The sequence below is a fragment of the Pogona vitticeps genome, chromosome 3 (assembly GCF_051106095.1).
Source record: "Pogona vitticeps strain Pit_001003342236 chromosome 3, PviZW2.1, whole genome shotgun sequence".
Classification (NCBI taxonomy): Eukaryota; Metazoa; Chordata; class Lepidosauria; order Squamata; family Agamidae; genus Pogona; species Pogona vitticeps.
Window position 1 is genome coordinate 146,981,784 of NC_135785.1, and position 17,969 is coordinate 146,999,752.

Sequence of the window (17,969 nt, forward strand, 5' to 3'; positions counted from 1 at the left end):
TAATCTTTTATACCGCACAATGTTATGCGGAGTAAGTTCCAGCAAAATCTTACTTAGGTCTATTCGGAAATGAGCCCCGTTGAGTTCTCCTCCCATATAGGTGGGTGTAAGACTGCAGCCTTACATGATGTTAATATCTGCGGCTATTCCTTTGCATTGCACTCAAGACAGGCGTATGCCCGAGGATCTGCGGCTGTCGCACCTTCAGAATTTCTCCTTGGATAGTTAAAACCTGAACTATTCAAAAGAGAAATAAAACAGACTGAAGGGAGAAGCAAAGGCCAAAGTTTTTTCAGTTATTATTTTTCTCACGAGTGGGGAAACACTGAGAACCCAGCAATATAGTGGTGGCTGATGTGGGGGGACAAAAAAAAAAGTCATCAAAGTATTTGGGAAAACAGGGTCTAAATTTCGCCTGCAATAAATAGGATCCGAACAAGATATGGGATTAAGCACATTTCCTTCAACAGATAATGCGTTTCCTGGCGGAATCTTCCGGTTCGTTTTCGCCCTTGTCTTGGATGACATGGATCGTGCGAAGGAGTCGGAAGATTCCTCGAAAGAACGTCGAGGAGGCGAAGATTCCACAGGAGGAGGAGTTCAGCATTCCGCAAGAGAACTCGGGATTGCCCAGGATTCCATGAGAGTCCCCTTGGACGAGGAGGCCGAGAGCGGCCACGGCGATCGCGAGCAAGACTTCACTGTTGGGCTGAGTTGATGTGACAAAGCTCACAGCCCTCCAGCTGGGAATGATGGCCTCTAAAGGGGGACCCAGGGTGCGTGTCTCTCTCAGCATTTGCCCCAAATTAGGTTGGAGGAGAGGCCGTCTCTTCCCCCACCCCCGCGCCCCACTGCCAAAACTATCCGATGCCCAGCGAGTGCTTTGGAAACTTTACTAATCTTCCCCCCCCTTTCTCCACCCGCCCAATATAACTCAAAGGTCGCCACTTCCCCTTTCAAAGACTGATATTATTAATTCGCTGACAATTTCTCTCTTTTTGGTTCCCCTCTCCGAGCTCCTTTTCCTTTCCCTTTCCCCCGTCCACTTTTCTTTTCTCTTTTCCCCCCCTCTCCCCAATGTCTCTCACAGGGGAAATGAGGGGAAAAGAGAGCGAAATCGTGAAAAGCGCTCTCTCTTCCCCCCCTTTTTGTTCTACACTGGGAGCGTTTAGACTGTCGAGGGTTTTTTTGTGCAAGAACAAAACCAGGGGTTGGGAGGTTTTGTGAGGGTGTTGTTTGTTGAAGTGGAGCTAAGAGAAAGCGGCGGCTTTCTCCTCTTTGTGAAGAAACCAATCAGTGGTATTTGGAAAACTGTTAGCATTGTGCATTTCTTCTGTGGCCATTGTGAGGCAGTTCTTTTCACAAGCCTGCTTCTTCTTCTCTTCTCTTTTCTTTTCTTTTCTTTTCTTTTCTTTCTTTCTTCTGTTTTTTCTTTTCTTTCTTTTTTTTTAACCGATCCAGCTGGCCAGACTGAATAGCGGTGCAATTGTGTACACGCTTTGTCCCTCCGGCCCTTCAAGTAGCCCCCTTTGAATAGACTAAGTTGACACTGCATGACAGAGAAACAACATAATAAAAAATACATGAGCCTCTGAATGGGAACAGGCGCATAAATAAATAAAATGGGTGACCAAAACTGGATAAACTGAATGACAAAACGGTGAAAGGGGAACAAAAAGATATTTAACACGCTAGATTAGCATTAGAATGCAATCGACAAGACTGAACAATTGATGAATAGGGTTACCGGCCAAGAAAGAAAGAAACTAAATGCCCTTTGAATAGATCTTTTCTTTTTTCCCCCCCTCTTTTTTTGGCAACGGCATTGAATAGATATGCTTCTTGCAAGACTGAATGAGAAAAGGTAAAAATGAAGGTATGCAAATTAGTCGAGTAGACACACGCACGCACACAGGCTACAAAATGCGGATGTGTGCATGAACATGTATAAATCTTGCTCCCTGCATATACAGATATGTACCCTATAGCTATAAGTGCGAACTGAGCGACTGCTTCTGCAGAGATAAAATATTATATTACACATGCACCCTATCTCCCCTTAATATCAGTGTTGCATAGAACATTACAGTGTGTACACCCTCACACACGCCAGGTATACAGGCGTGTATACACATCTGCGTACAACAGAACTTTATTTTAAAATGCTGATTCAATTTTTTGGTTTTGTATGCGTCTTTCACCCTGTTAGAATTTACACAGTATATATTGCAACCATAACTGCACTTTATCCCACGGCTTGGAAGCAGAACCAAACCAAGATAACGATCATATTACTTTATTCGTCCCGTATTATTTGAGAAACAATGGGATCTTTATTGAACGTCCTCTGCTGCGTCAATGACGCGAGGAAGATCGGCGGAAAATGTTCCGCGAATTTTGTGACGTCAGATTCCGCCCCGCTCGGAATCCCGAGAGCGAACCCTGGAGGCGGACGATGCACGCGTAGGGAAGATGGGCTAAATCCTTCTAGGTCGCCGTCTGAAACGGACCACAGATGTCCTTGCTCGGAGGTGAGCGGTGAGATTAAGAGGCTTTGATGGTGTGACTGAGGAGAACCAAGGGAAGTCTGGAAAAGTTTTGTCAGGCCAAAACCAAATAAAAATAAAGACGACAAAAATGTTGTGGGACTTTAAAGACTAACTGCTAGATTTTAATACGAGCTTCCGTGGACAAGTCCAATTCCTCTGTTTATTTTGGTTTTGCTTGTGGCCGCGAGCAGGGCCAACCTGTTCTAAAATTATTGAAAAGTTTGGAAAGCGTTTCGGAAGGGCTCAAGCACCCACGATGGTGATCTGGTGCAGGACTGGAGACGGCGCAGGCAAGAAAGGAACGGGAGTCTGAAAGGCGGCCTTCTCCGTCTTCTGCTTTCACTAGAAACGAGGAAAAGCACTGAGAGGAGGAACGGGTCTCAGAAGTCACCGGCTGCCATCCTGTGATCGGGGTGCCCGCGCTGTAAGGGGCTCCTCTGAAGCAGGCCGAGGCGTGTGAACGCGGCCTATGCCTTCTGGTGTCCACATGTATTGGAAGGAAAGAGGGCAAGAACCTGCACCGCCTGGCCTCTCCCCTCCCCCTGGTGCTGAGCGTAAACTCCTATTTCTTCTCACCTCTTTGTCCTATTTTAACAAGGAAAAGCGCGCGGGGTGGGGGGAGAGAAGAACAATTAAAAAAAAAAAACCCCGCAAATTTCCACATTCGTTCCTCCAAAGTTTCCTTTTTTAAATCGCTTCCCGTCTTCGGGAGAAAGCGCAGGTTTAGCTGCTTGCTCCACATCCTTTAGCGCCAAGGAAGGTGGCTGCTTGAGACTCCAAGGGCAGCATGCGGAGCTTTTTACTCCCTATTCGTGAATTCGGCTTATTTTATAAGGTAACAGGTGAGTGTGCGGGGGGGGGCACCTAGAAAGGAGCAAAGGGCATTTACACAAAGGAGGGGGAGGGAGTGCTTTGAAGGCGGACTGCGAAGCCCCACTGAGCTCTGCGACCTTTCCTGGGAGAAGAAGCCTGCGCGCTCTCCGGGAAAAGGAAAAGAGGCCGCGGGGGAGCGCCTGCACACGCGCACGCACGCACTCCAAATAAGCCTATTTCACGTTCACAGCAATTAAAGCTTTCAAAAATTAGCCAGTGAAAGATTCGGCTCCACTCGAAGTGCGTGAGATCACATATTCGGGCAACTGCGTCCATTTAAAAAAGAAAAGAATTCCTGACCAATATATTATGCGACACGGTCTCCCCCAACACACCGTCGGAATCGGTGGGACTCGGCTCCAGGTAAACCTTATGGGATGGGGCTGCAGCATGAAGGTCAGTTTCGCGAAAGGGTATACAAAGGTAACTCCGACGTGAAATAGCTGATAACTTCCCCCCTCCAAAAATAAAATAAAAAAGACTCAAGGGGCTGTATTCCTTTTAAATATTTGAAAATACAGTATAATGACACCCTTTTAATTTGCATATTTCCAGATGGATTTTTTTTTCCTCTCTCCTTTCTCCTCTTTGCAGATTCTGCCCTTGGAAACCACACATTCCGTTGCTCGGTGAAAGTTTCATTTCTGCTGGCCGCCTCTGCATCTGAGGTTGCTTTCTCTCCACACACCTCCCCCTCCTTCTTTCTCTCTCTCTCTCCCCCCCCCCACCGGAGAGACCATGTCGGCGGTGCCACAGGCAAACATCCTAACAGGGCAGCCGCCTCCTCCTCCAGCCCTGGCCGTTGCCTCCCTCTTTCGCCTTTCTTAGCCTGGTTTACTCTCTCCTTTTCATTAGGAAGCCAGCGGAGTCCTCGGTTGTCGTGGAGCCTTTGAAGAATCTGCTCCGAGAGCTTTAACTGTGGGCAGAGCGGGCAATACACACATTGATTTTTCCGGGAAGCCAGGATGGTGGAAGTTGGCTTTTGCTAGGCTCCAAAGATGAATGGATTTTTCTCATTCCGATTCACTTCCTTCCAGCTCCCTCAACCTTTCCAGTCCTGTGCCCCCCCCAAATTTTTTTTTTTGGTGAGTGAAAGGAGTGAAGCAGTCATTGTAAACACTTCATTGCTTTTTGTGTGAATGTGCTTATTATCATATTAGCAGAGAAGCAGGAGACACATGGCACATTTCTCATCCTATGCCTCTAGGCAAAGAATTCTCCTATTGAAATCAACCAGTATAACCAGAATTCTTAGGGGAAATTGCAGAAGGCAGCTTTAAACACTTCTCCTGGAAAGAGATTACTGGCATGCCCGTCCCCTTTCTTTCCCTACCAGCCATAAGCAAAAGCAATTAGCCAATGAAGGAAGAGAAGTGGGTGAAAGTCGATGAACATCTCTCACAGCATTTTTGGGGAAAGAAGGTGCCGTACAATGTACTATGGTGATAATCTCATTCGTACGAAATGGAGAGTAAGTCCTGTTGAAATCACTGGCATGTTTACTCCCGAGTACAAAGCACAGGATGGCATGATGCATTATTACTGTCATTAATGCTACGCTACTGTTATGCCTCTGTGAAAGCAGTTCGGTCGTAGCGATTGAGTTCTGTGCCGTCAGTCAGAACCAACTTATAGTGACTCTAATAGGTCTTTCAAGGTCAGTGAGCTACTTAAGGAGTGGTTTTACCAGTTCCACTTCCCCAGTGAGTTGCCAAGGCCAAGTGGGGAATTGAACCCGGTTCCCCGGAGTCCTATTCTGCCACTCTGTCCACTACTACACCACACTGGGAATAGTAGTAATAGCCAAATGTGGTGATTCAAACATTCTCACTCTGTATGAATACATAAACATACAAATATGCGCCCCATTCATTAATACCCCTCCACCACCTTGTCAACAACGGGATGAGGAGAAAACTCATTGATAGAACGACATCAAGCCAAAAAGGTGGGGATGATTTCTGTTATTTAATTTAATTCACATCTGACATTGTGAAATTCCCTGGCTGGAAATCTTTTCAGTGTGGGCAGCTCAGTGACTTACATGTCTCAATCGCAGATTCTGCCATGGTTCACATGTGTGTGTGCATTGCATGATTGGTCTATACTGGATTACTGAATAATTAGGGCTGGTTTGTACCTTCTTGTTCTTAGTGCTTGGCTGTAAAATAAGTGGCTATAAAGGGCCCTTGTAAGTACTCGAGTATGAGCAGCACATCCATTTTGCCCCTCACACAGCCTCAAATGGAAAAGCTGAATTTAGATGCCAGCGCAGAAATCAAGTCATGTGTTGGCATGCATGGCCCAACCCTTGATGACAGGCAGTTGAATGTGGGAGCTGACTGCACTGAAGACAATGGTATTTAAATGATGTCTCCATGATAATGCCATCTTGATGCACCCCTTCACTGGATGTCAGAGAATTCAAAGTGAACTTGGCCTCTAAATTGCATGAATTGCATCCTGTGCAATTTATATGGATGTAAATTTTACAGTGTAATTTCCTGTTTTCTGGGAGAAGCTGCTGTTGCTTTATGGCTACTCAGTGCATGAAAGCTGTTGCACCTAGGAATACCATACATTGCAGCCTAACTCCAGTGATCATCTTAGATGCCATTGTGATTTGTCCCTCCATTCTCTTTAATTATTAAGCTTCCTTCACAAAACCCAGAAAAAAGCAACGGGTATATTATTACAGAGTCTATATAATAAGCAGTCATTGTAACAATCTTTCTGGGAAGATGAACTAAAGAAATGATGACAAGTGTGGTGGGGATTATGAAAAAGACCAGTCTTTTCCTGCATTTCTAAAAGTTTTATCTTTTGTAAGATTGTACCCAATTGCTCACTCCATCTATGCTTAATAGGAGTCACTGAAAATCAAGTCTTTTCCCATTTGACTCGATGAATACATATCCACCCACACCCCAGCATGTCTTGTTTCTTGGTCATACATAGAATGAGACGGAATCTTGGGCTCTGGTGGAGAAGAGAGAAATTCAACATCTTATGCATTATCTATAACATTTCATCTTAAGCTTTGTAGGAGCTGTGACTTAGTCAATGAGTGCATACGTTACCTGTAAAGGGATATGGACTGCTTCCCCCAAGCAGAGCTGTAACCGTCCATTTCAGCACCTGCAGCAAGGGGCCTTATTTTGCATCCACTTGGTGTCAAGGCATGGGCATGAGCCTATTCATAAAAATGTACAGAAGAATGTGCTGTCCCCTTGAAAGGAAGGAAGGAAGGAAAAAAAGAAAGAAAGAAGGAAAGAAAGAAAGAAAGAAAGAAAGAAAGAAAGAAAGAAAGAAAGAAAAAGAAAAGTGTATGTTTTCCAAATGGAGGAAAAGAAAGGAAAGGAAGTAAGGCCAGAAGGTGTTCCTTATTCTTTTCTTTTCACCAGCAGATTCACCTCTAGATTTCAGTGCCCTCTACATTTGGTGCATTGGGACAAAGCCTCACTTACTCCACCTAGTTTTGGCCTTGTCCAGGCATGAATCACAAAACAGTCCAGCTAGCACAGGAGGCAAAGACCTCTACCTGAGGTCCCTGAAGAAATTATGCCCGTCAAAGTATTCAGCACAAGGGCTAGATGGGCCAATGGTGTGACTCACTTTGAAGCGCCTTTTTTTGGCCAGAAAGGCTGTTCTTTCTTGTGGTAGTATGATTAATCTGTTTTGGTCAGCAACCTCTGAGCCCAGTGCAACTGCTAGGAGCAAATAAGGGGTGGGGGTAAGGGCACATTACAGGAACAATGCAGTACAAAACCACAGTAGATGCTTTTCAGCCCATGTTATCAGGGATGGGGCTCCCTGATGAACATGGATGAAATGTTGTACTCTATACTGTGCGCTCCAGACTTCACACATTCACTGGTGGGGTGGGGAGGGCACCTTTCTGCGAGCAAAAGGGCTCAGCTGAGAAAAGAAGGAGAAAACCGATTAAGGATGAAACTTCCATTGGGAAAAACCTTCCACCTTCTCCACCGTTTCTGAACACTTCTGCAGAAGAAGACCTGGGCTGCTAGCAGAAGCTTTTGAGCAGCTCTCCTTTGCTGTTTTCTCTCTTGTTTATCTAATGCAAAGGGTTTTTTTTGGGGGGGGGGGAGGCAGATCGAGCTTCACACTAGGCTTCATTTTGTGTTTCTGTTTTTGTTTTCCTTCAGTGGAGGTTTCCCACCTGCTGGGGAAAGCTTTGGGCTCCAGTGATAACAAGATAAAAGAGACAGAGCTGGCATTGGGCTGCTGATTGGATGACATGGCAGTGCCCTCATTCTGTATAATCAAACAGCTTTCTGGTGAAAAGTAGAAGAACAGAAGCAGCACTTGAACCCTCCTATCAGTTTTTATGTTCACAACAACAGCAAAAGCAAAAACAAAACAAAAAAGGAGGGAAACCTCCAGTCTCTCTCCTTAAAATAAAATTATACAGAACAAACAAACAAACAAGCAAACAGAACAACAACGGAGAGACTAGAGGCGGAAGTATTAGGTTTTAAAAATAAGTCTCAGGGGTTGCCCACAAATTGCCACTGATTTTTGATCAAGCAATACCTTTGGAAACTGCTTCAACATGCTCCCTCTCTTGTTGAAATTTCCTTTGGCTGTTCATAATGAAATGTGAGAAACTGCTATCAGTTACCAGGCAAGGGGAAGGCAAAAGCAATTTTGAGAGGAGGAGACAAAGAGGAGAACAGGCTTAAGAAATGGCAAGTTACATGATCTGGTATTCTAACCAAGTAAACACATGAAAACAATGGTAATTGCAGAGTTGGGCATAGGAAAGATCAGAGTTTTTACATTCTAGGTTAACTTTGCCAAAACAAATGCTACACTCCATTCCCTTCTAGTTTAGCAGAGTGCCAATACCCATAACAACAACAAAATTTATTTATTTAAATTTATTTACTACCTAGAAAATTTTAGACTACCTTTTGAAGGTCATGTAATGCTGATTATCTGTACTTTACAATACTTTCTCGGTACCTTCTTGTACAAATCTCCACTAAATTCAGTGGAACTTACTCCAAAGGACTATAGGATCAATCACTGTGTTGCTTTAAAAAGCTACAAAAATGGTAAGAGGTTATACCCCTGCCTCTGCAACATTTCCATTCTCCATCTGACGGACCTTTCTCTGAGTCCTTTCAATCTCATATACGCCAGGACAAAGTTTGGAAAAATTAAATTTTTGGATTAAAAATCCTTGTTGGCTATAACTCCCTGATTTCCCCCCCCCCAGTCAGTATAGTCATTGATGTAAGGGGTGTGGAATTATAGTCCAAAAAAGTAACTTTCTCAGACTTTGATCTGCAAACACCTCTGTTCTCATAATTGTCACTGATATTGATTTATAAATATTCTTTGGAAAAGTGAAGAATGTACACCTTTTAAAATTATTTTTGGGTATCCGTGAACAAAACAAAACCAAAAACCTTTGATCAATAAGTGTTCAGAGGGACCTAATCGGCAATCATCTGCCTGTCCCTGTTCTTAAAGCTACAGTTCTATGAATTTGGGTCTGGAAGCACCGCATGCAGTAGCATGGAAACGTGCACAGGATTGGGGTACAGCTGATCCTGCACATACTATTTTTACACTCTTTGGGCTGGAAAAGAATGGAGGCGTTTTGGAATATTTCTGTAAGACCAGTGAATGTGAGTGGAATTGTGAGTAGCCTAGAACAGTGGTCCCCAACCTTGGGCCTCCAGATGTTCTTGGACTTCAACTCCCCGAAATCCTGGCCAGCAAAGGTGGTGGTGAGGGCTTCTGGGAGTTGTAGTCCAAGAACATCTGGAGGCCCAAGGTTAGGGACCACTGGCCTGGAAGACCTATTTAAGAGGCACCATAGGTATTTAGATAGGAACCGCCAAAAATAGCCATTTATTTGAATGGAATAACCAAATTCAAGCACCTGGATTTATAGATGCCTTTGCTACTACTGATTCACATTGTTGTTGTTGTTGTTTAGTCGTTTAGTCGTATCCGACTCCATGTTTATTGGCAGTGACCTGATGTGATCACTGTTAAGACAATGTTTTTGAAAGTGAGGGGTGGGTCTTGTGAATGTTCTGAGCCTTTGATGCAGGTTGAGACTGTGGTCAACCATAAGCTGAAAATGTTTGAAGTGTAAGCTGAGAAATCTGTACACAGCAAGGTACCTTTTTGACAAACTGAAAATCTGCAAGACTGGACCCTGTGTCAAAAATGACAACTGATCTGGTAGCAGCCAATATGGTATTGTGAATTAGCTGTTCCTCCTCTAATTGGAGCTTTGAATTACCTCTTTGTAGTCCGGCATAACCTTTTGAGCCAAAAGTTTACTGAGTGATTGACTGCAGAAAGCATACCTACTGGTAGTACACAGTGACAACCCCAAGAACATGCAGGTAAACGCAATTCAAAGTAGTTTAGTTGGAGCGTGAATCAAATGGTTATATTAGAAGAATAGGATTGATGACAATATCTCAGACTCATGTAGGCATCCTTCAGTCTCAAGAGACTATGGTAATGTGCTCTGAATAGAGGTCTTGGAACAGCTTCTAGTGTGGTTGAGGAGGCCAATTTGAGAGTGACAGTCCCTTCCACACTGAAGACAAATACAATCTGTCCCCTGTCCAGCTCCCTGATTTTGCTGGTTTCGGAACTGCCTCTTTGCCTCAGCCTGCTGGACAAGGGTCTCTTCAAATTGGGAGAGGCCATGCTGCACTGCCTACCTCCAGGCTGAAGGTTCAGATGTCAAGGTTTTCCATCTATTGAGGTCGATTCCTAAGGCCTTCAGATCCCACTTGCAAATATCCTTTTATCGCAGCTGGGGTCTCCCTCTGGGGTGATTTCCCTGCACTAATTCTCCATACAGGAGATCTTTAGGAATCCGATCGTCAGCCATTCTCATGACGTGCCTGAGCCAATGTAGACATCGCTGTTTCAGCAATGTATACATGCTAAAAATTCCAGCTTGTTCTAGGACTACTCCATTTGGAACGTTGTCCTGCCAGGTGATACCAAAAATGCGTCGGAGACAACGCATATGGAACATGTTCAGCTTCCTCTCCTGCTGTGCACAAAGGGCCCAGGACTCACTGCAGTACAGGAGTGTGCTCAGGACACAGGCTACATAGATCTGGATCTTGGTATATGCTGTCAGCTTCTTATTAAGCCATACTCTCTTTGTAGCTTAATAAGCATACATGGTAGCTGCTTTGCCAATGCATTTATCTCAGATTGTATTTGGCTAGAAGAGAAGTAGTTAATTTTTAGAGGAAGATTGGAAAATGTGTCATCTTGAAATGGTTGTCAGTACTATCTTATATAGCTGGCTGGATAACTCAGTGGTTTGGCTATGGGAGTTTGATTCCCCATTGTGCCTGTGTAGAGCCAGCCTGTTTGGCCTTGAACAAGCTGCGCAGTCCCAGGGCACCCCTTGAAGAAGGGAATGGCAAATCACTTCTGATTATTCTCTACCTGGAAAACCCTGAAAAAGTCAGAATTGATGATAGTGTTTTTTTACTATCTTATATATAAGCTCCCCCTGCCCCCCACCCGGTGTGTGTGTACATGATTTCCACTGTTCTTGGTGTGTTTAAGTGACTGGTGACTGAGTTCAGTAGGACTTCCTTCCAAGTAACCACGAATAGGATTGCACCTTAGTGTTGCAATCCAAGGTACATCTACCTAGGAGGAAATCTCAGTGGATGCAGTGGGATATATATGGGATACCATTCTAGGCGATGCAGATGGTTTGTTCAGTGTGGCTGGAGGAATGGCTATGATGGGCTTAAGAAACTGTTATCAGATCCATACCATAAATGGAAAGAAGTTGGAAAGAATGTATGGTGAACATATTTAGACTCTCCCAAGGGTTTGAGTGAAGACATGAAATAAGTTTTATTTTGCGCAGGGATATAGGCAAGTAGCCTGTCTGGCTGGGCAATGCAAATAACATAGCTGGGATAGTTATTAAACGAGTTAAACAGTTTGGAATATGATCGCTCTGAAATACGAATATCGTCCATTCAGAAGTTGTGACTGTGGAAATCCCTAACCCATTTAGCCAACAATGATCAGAGTTACAACATTTAAGTCTGAGGCTGGTTTGACAACCGATTGGAAACCTGCAGGGAGTTCAAACTCCAGCTACTTGATTGTCAGGTGGAACTAGTGTTTTGAAACATATCCCACCAGCACTTAAAGAGCTTCTCTCTTCTCCATTCTGTTTCTGAACACAATTCAGAGTGCCACTTTCCAGCTTAACTGCCCAGCAAAGTTTGAGAATGTCCATTTTTTGGACCACAACAACCAAAATCTAACAACCAGCATTATCAGGAAAATCTGATGTTGAAGGAGAGTTGCTTAATGCTTGCACTGTGAACATTTACATGCTAGCCAAAAGTACTACCCCTTTTCATTGCCCCAAAGCTTTTGAAATCATGCTTTTTAATATATTTTAAGAGTTAGTTCTTATACTGCCTTTTGTGCTTTCAAGGGATTATGGTTTTAATGTTACTCTGTTGGAGAAAATTTCTTTGATTATGTGGCATATAGGTATTTCAAATAAATTTATTAAATGCACTACTCATATAAATGTTGATATTGATAGTTTGAGGATCCCATTATTTAAGTTCCCTTTACACATACAGAACATTGGTTTGAATGTGTTATACAGTTATGTCATATTATGCAATATGAAATCATATTTTCATATCTTCTATTTGTTATTATCATTAAGTCCAATGTGGTTAAGCTTTTGTGCTTGGATATTGTCCTTCCAGCAAATATATATTACTGCTTATATACTGCCTCACAGCGCTTAAAACACTCTCCAAGCAGTTTACAATTTAATTATGCAGGTTACGCATTGCCCTCTCCCCAATGATCTGGGTACCAGTCTCGGGAGGATGGAAGGCTAAGTCAGCTTCAAGCTGGCTATCTGAGCCTGAGATCAAACTCAGGTTGCGAGCAGAGTCTTCACTGCAGTGCTGATGTTTAACCACCGCACCACAAGGCTCTTTGTAAGTTTACCTAGAAATAAACAATTCAAAACCAATGGTGGATTCTAACACAAATCTGCATAAGGTATTGAGGTCCCATCAGCCTGATTTCTGCCTAGGTTACTTACAAATTTTAGAAGTTTGTTTGGAAATTGTAGTGTGGGGTGAGCCAAGCCAGGAATTCCTATACAGTGGACCTCTATTTACAGAATTAATCCGTATTGGAATGGTGGCTGCAGGTTGAAAAGTCTGTAGGTTGAGTCTCCATTGACCTACAATGCATTGAAAACTGATTCATCTGTAAATGGCCGTTTTTTGTTCCGTTTTTGTTCCATTTGGTTTTTTTCCTGGTCTGTAAGTCGAATCTCTGGCTGCAAGTCGAACCTAAATTTTGCAGCAAGAGAAGTCGAGGGTCCACTGTAATCATGGCAGAGATGCACTTGTAGATTTAATCATCTCATGCTCAAAATAAAAAACAGCCAGCAATAAGAGGGAAAGATGATAAGCAGGCGGAGAGAACATCCACAGTATAAGAAACAATTCATAGAATTGCCTGAAACAAAGAAGGTACTTTCTTATCAATAACTGGATGCTTGATCAGTTGGTCCTCGGGTCCCATAGTTAACAAGAGTAAAAGGCTATCTTATTAGGGTGACATTTCTGAACCCACCCTTAAGGCAGCCAGCTTTGAGAAAAATTGACTAAGCATGCTCAGAAGCCTCCTTTATATTAAAAAAATTGGTCAGATAAATTATGCTTGATTTGGAGTAGAGATGAGTTTTATCTGTGATGGAAGTTCTTATTCTGTGCCAAGTCATGTCCGACTCTTCGTGACCCCATGGACCAGAGCATGCCAGGCTCTCCTGTCTTCCATTGCCTCCCAGAGTTGGGTCAAATTCATCCTCTATTGTCTCCTTCTTCTCTCGCCTTCACACTTTCCCAACATCAGGGTCTTTTCCAGGGAGTCTTCTCTTCTCATGAGATAGTCAAAGTATTGGAGCCTCATGGAAGGACCTGTCCTTCCAGTGAGCACTCAGGGTTGATTTCCTTCAAAATGGATAGGTTTGTTTTCCTTGCAGTCCAGGGGACACTCAAGAGTCTCCTCCAGCACCACAATTCAAAAACATCAATTCTTCAGCGGTCAGCCTTCTTTATGGTCCAGCTCTCACTTCCATACATCACTACTGGAAAAACCATAGTTTTGATTATGCGGACCTTTGTCGTCAAGGTGATGTCTCTGTTTTTTAAGATGCTGTCTAGGTTTCTCATTGCTTTCCTCCCAAGAAGCAGGCATCTTTTAATTTCGTGGCTGCTGCAGTGATAATGGAGCCCAAGAAAGTAAAGTCTGTCACTACCTCCATATCTTCCCCTTCTTTTTGCCAGGAGGTGATGGGACCAGTGGCCATGATCTTAGTTTTTTTGATGTTGAGCTTCAGATCATTTTTATGCTCTTCTCTTTCACCCTCATTAAGAAGTTCTTTTTTTCCACTTTTTTTAATTAATTAATGATGCAAACAGACATACAAAATACACACAAAACACATTCTGACCACAATTGTTTAGAAGGTACTGATGACAAACCAGAAACATGAGGATATTAAGTACTGCAATTCATGAACTACAGTTGGTTTATGCAATTAAGAGTGGCTTGAATATAAGATCAATACAGGTTTAAGTTTATATATTGACAATTTATGTACGTTAATTATTGGAGGCTATGTAGTCAGAATTATATATCAAATGGATTTGGCCTAAAGATTAAGTAGGGGAATATGGTACATGCAGTCAGTAATGTATGTTAAATGGATATATGGAAAATTTTCTCCCCAATTATGTATTAAGAAGTTCTTTAAGTCCTCCTCACTTTCTGCTATCGGAGTGATATCATCTGCATATTGGAGGTTGTTGATCTTTCTTAATTCCGGTTGTTTGGGATTTCTCCAGTCCTGCCGTTTGCATGATGTATTCTGTATATAAGTTAAATAAGCCGGGGGACAATATACAGCCTTGTCGTACTCCTTTCCCAATTTTGAACCAATCAGTTGTTCCATATCCAGTTCTAACTGTTTCTCAGGAGACAGATAAGGTGGTGAGGCACTCCCTTTTCTTTAAGAACTTGCCATAGTTTGTTATGGTCCACACAGTCAAAGGCTTTTGTGTAGTCAATGAAGCAGAAGTAGATGCTTTTCTGGAACTCTCTGGCTTTCTCCATAATCCAGCTCATGCTAGCAATTTGGTCTCTGGTTCCTCTGCCCCTTCAAAATCCAGTTTGTACTTCTGGGAGTTCTCAGTCCACATACTGCTGAAGCCTACCTTGGAGGATTTTGAGCATAACCTTGGTAGTGTGTGAAATGAGTGTAATTGTACTGTAGCTAGAGCATTCTTTGGCACTGCCCTTCTTTGGGATTGGGATGTACACTGATGTTTTCCAGTTCTCTGGCCACTGTTGAGTTTTCCAAACTTCCTGGCATATTGACAGTATCATCTTTTAAGATTTTAAATAGTTCCACTGGAATGCCATCACCTTCGCTAGCCTTGTTGTTAGCTATGCTTTCTAAGGCCCGCTTGACTTCACTCTCCAGGATGTCTGGCTCGAGGTCAGTAACTACCATATCTGGGTTTTCCGGGGCATCCAAATCTTTCTGGTATAATTCCTCTGTGTATTCCTGCCATCTCTTCTTGATGTCTTCTGCTTCTGATAGGTCCCTACCATTTATGTCCTTTATCATGTCCATCTTTGCACAAAATGTACCTTTAACATCTCCAATTTTCTTGAACAGATCTCTGTTTTTCCCCTTTCTATTATTTTCCTCTATATCTTTGCACTGTTCATTTAAGAAGGCCCTCTTGTCTCTCCTTGCTATTCTTTGGAAATCTGCATTCAATTTTCTGTAGCATTCCCTATCTTCCTTGCATTTTGTTTCCCTTCTCTGCTTTTTTGTAAGGCCTTGTTGGACAGCCACTTTGCTTTCTTGCATTTCTTTTTCTTTGGGATGGTTTTTGTTCCTGCCTCCTGTACAATGTTACGAGCCTCCAGCCATAGTTCTTCACGCATTCTGTCCACCAAATCGAGTTCCTTAAATCTGTTCTTCATTTCCACTGTGTGTTCATTAGTGATTTGGTTTAGATCATAACTGATTAGCCCAGTGGTTTTTCCTACTTTCTTCAGTTTAAGCTTGAATTTTGGTATAAGAAGCTGATGATCAGAGCCACAATCAGCTGCAAGTCTTGTTTTTTGCTGACTGTATAGAGCTTCTCCATCTTTGGCTGCAGAGAACATAATCAATCTGATTTCGGTGTTCCCCATCTGTTGATGTCCATGAGTAGAGTCGCCTTTTGTGTTGTTGTTTTGAACTCCAAGGCCAAACTTACCTGTTGTTCCTTTTATCTCTTGACTCCCTACTTTAGCATTCCAATCCACCATAATGAGAAGAACATCTTTCTTTCGTGTCAGTTCTAGAAGGTGTTGTAAGTCATCATAGAATTGGTCAGTTTTAGCCTCTTCAGCATCAGTGGTTGGTGCATAAACTTGGATTACTGTGATGTTGAAATGTCTGCCTTGGATTTGTATTGAAATCATTCTATCATTTTTGAGATTGTATCCCAGTACAGCTTTTCCCACTATTTTGTTGACTATGAGGGCTGCTCAATTCTTGCTCACAATAGTAGATATGATAATCATCTGAATCAAATTCACCTATTCCTGTCCATTTTAGTTCACCGACGCCCAGGATGTCAATGTTTATTCTTGTCATCTCCTTTTTGACCACCTCCAGCTTCCCAAGGTTCATAGATCTTACATTCCAGGTTCCTATGCAGTATTTTTCTTTGTAGCATCGGACTTTCCTTTCACTTCCAGGTGCATCCACAGCTGAGTGTCCTTTCGGCTTTGGCCCAACCACTTCATTAGCTCTGGAGCTACTTGTACTTGTCCTTCACTCTTCCTCAGTAGTATATTGGATGCCTTCCGACCTGAGGGGTCCATCTTCCAGCGCCATATCTTTTAGCCTTTTGTTTCTGTTCATGGGGTTTTCTTGGCAAAGATACTGGAGTGGCTTGCCAGTTCCTGCTCCAGGTGGATCACGTTTAGTCAGAACTCTCAACTATGTCCTGTCCATCTTGGGTGTCCCTGCATGGCCTAGCCCATAGCTTCTCTGAATTACTCAAGCCCCTTTGCCACGACAAGGCAGCAATCCGTGAAGGGGATTCATGGATATATAGTGAAATACATAATGTTATTTTCTTTACATTTACATTTTCCCATCTAGTTGTGTGAACATAAGTTAGTGTATTCAAGAACAACCACTTACAGGTTGTATCTCAATGTGTGTTTGTAACATTCTCCTTGATATGTATAATTGGAAACTGGCAAGTAACTGAGATACATTTTAATGTGCATTGTCACTGTCTACCTTTTCCAATAGAAAAGTGGCATAGAGTGTACTGACTCCACTCATATATTTCTGTGTTGTGACATAGATTGTTCCACTTAGGCAGATTTCATTTACCAGCTTGCATTATTTTTTTACCCCAGTACTCCTTCCAACTTGGAATTTAATTACATTCTTTAAAATGTTGTGGAATAAAAACATTTTCTTATATTTTTCCTATACCTTGTATTTGGAAAGGATAGGGAGAAATTTAATTTGAGCTGGAATAGATTCATATTTATCAAAAATTCCTCTTAAAATCTCCTTATAAAGGCAAACATCTGATTGTTCTAGAAGAAGACTTTTGCCTTGCTGGATTTCCTGAAAATACTGTGCTCATGTTTAGTCAATACATGATTTCACCAAGCCTTCGATTTTTCATGAAATATCTTGTGAAAGTATTCACAATCTTATCCAGAGGCAACAATGATCAAGGTGAACAGATGTCCATTGCAATGTAAACAATGCATATTGAGAACCAATATTAGACCCCACAAGAAATTTACATTCACCCATCAGATAATACTTCTAATTTTACAGAATGGAAACCATCCTTATATATACATAAATGTATCTAGGAGTTGTCTGGGATTTTTAGCATGAACTGGATTGTTGTTTGCAATCAGATTTCAAAATGGAACCAACCATAGGTTGCATTAAGCAAGACAATGTTCTAATATATAAGTGTGAAAGAATGTAATTAGGCCATTTTACTGACAAGAGTTAGGAATTGCACCAGGGAACTCCTACAGTAAAATAGTTGATGTTCTAATTCCTGTATCCAAATCCATGATGTTCAAGTTATCGGGTTTGCAGAAACCCCTAAACTTGTTGCTCTGACTAGGACACCGGAAAGGGACTTGCTGCACCCGAACAGGTGGCTGTACAATCAATTGTTGGTTAGAGCAATGGTTCCCAACCTTGGGTCCTCAGATGTTCTTGGACTAAAACTCCCAGAAACATTCACCGCTGACTGTGATGGCTAGGAGTTTTAGGTGTTGTAGTCCAAGAACACCTGGGGACCCAAGGCTTAGAACATTTGGCCCTTGACTACTCTATGAGCACACACAGAACTGCAGAATTGAGAAGAAAACAGGGATGGATTTAGAAGATATTAAACTAAGTGG